We start from the raw sequence: 1,284 nt of genomic DNA, 5'->3' as shown, positions 1-1,284 counted from the left end.
ACCAGATACTAATGGCGCACCACTGGTGCGCCATTAGTAAAAATTACTAATGGCGTGCTGTTAGTGGCGCACCACAAATGCGCCATTAATGGCCATAATAGGTGCGCCATTAGTAGAGGTTTTTCTAGTAGTGAAAGGATGTTCGTGCTTAGCTGTCGGATTCCGTAAAGGAGAATCGGCGACTTCGACGCGGCATTTTGAGTAAGTGCTTGAACGAATCTTCGAAAAAGAGTTCGGCGAGGAAGTCGATTGATAGAGTTATGTCTGTAGATATGCTGACAGGTCAGCCTGCGGAGGAAATGCCCGGTTCTACGGGTGACATTCTTCCCGAGCTATCGCAACTGCACGAACGAGTTCGGCAGGCGATGCAAGGCGTCGTCCAGGCTTTGTGGCCATCCCTCTCCATGCCCAAAGGCCTTGGAGAGCTTGCAGAGAAGCTGAAGGGAGCGCGGCAGCGCTTCCGATTATGGAAGATATCGGCCTGCCGTCAAGGCGCCAGGGAGGCCTGGGCCATGGTGAAGACGCGGTACACGAAGGCTGACCCAAACCACATGGCCGAGGTCGGACCTGTGGGGCCCGACAGGAAGGAGATCCCTGTCAGTTTAGTGTACTGCCAGGTAGAGCTGGCCGCCAAGTATTCCCAACAGGACTATAAATTAGACAGCCTGTCGGATGGTATTGAAGAAGAATATACCCAGTCAAATTGACTATGTAATTTAAAATGACATGTAAAATGCCTTCTAGATGGATTGTAGATCGTTTGTCATTGCGGACCTTTTCGCTTCAACCTCCGGACCCGGTAGTCTGGAGTGTGTTCGAATACCCTCTCGGTTATGCAAGAACCGGGGCATGCGTGGAGACCAGGCATTGGGGTCATTAGTGCTTTAGCAGACAAGTGCCCGACTAGTTATGTTATATTACATGGTTAGTAAGAAACATCTTCCAGGGAGAATAGCTCCGTTAGGGGTTCCTTTCCCTGGGAGGCATGCCCTAAAGTGCATGTCCGGACTGCGAAAAAAGCAGAAAAGCATCTGGGGGCAGATAAATAAACAAGTGAAAAATCATCATTTAGTTCACCAACCGAATATTCCCTTAAGAACGCTAACTTTCAGCTTCACCCAGTCTCAGGTACACATCCGGCTGATCCGGCAGTAACAATCGCAGAGGTGCTCCCTTTACCACCTAGCCGAACAAACGGGAATGTAGGGGTAAGCACAGGAGCCAGGCAACCCAACTTGGCAAAAACTTAAGTCATATCGATGCATATAATGGTGAATAAAAGGT

The sequence above is a fragment of the Triticum aestivum genome, chromosome 2B (genome assembly GCF_018294505.1).
Source record: "Triticum aestivum cultivar Chinese Spring chromosome 2B, IWGSC CS RefSeq v2.1, whole genome shotgun sequence".
Taxonomy (NCBI): domain Eukaryota; kingdom Viridiplantae; phylum Streptophyta; class Magnoliopsida; order Poales; family Poaceae; genus Triticum; species Triticum aestivum.
Note: the sequence above shows the minus strand (reverse complement) of the source record.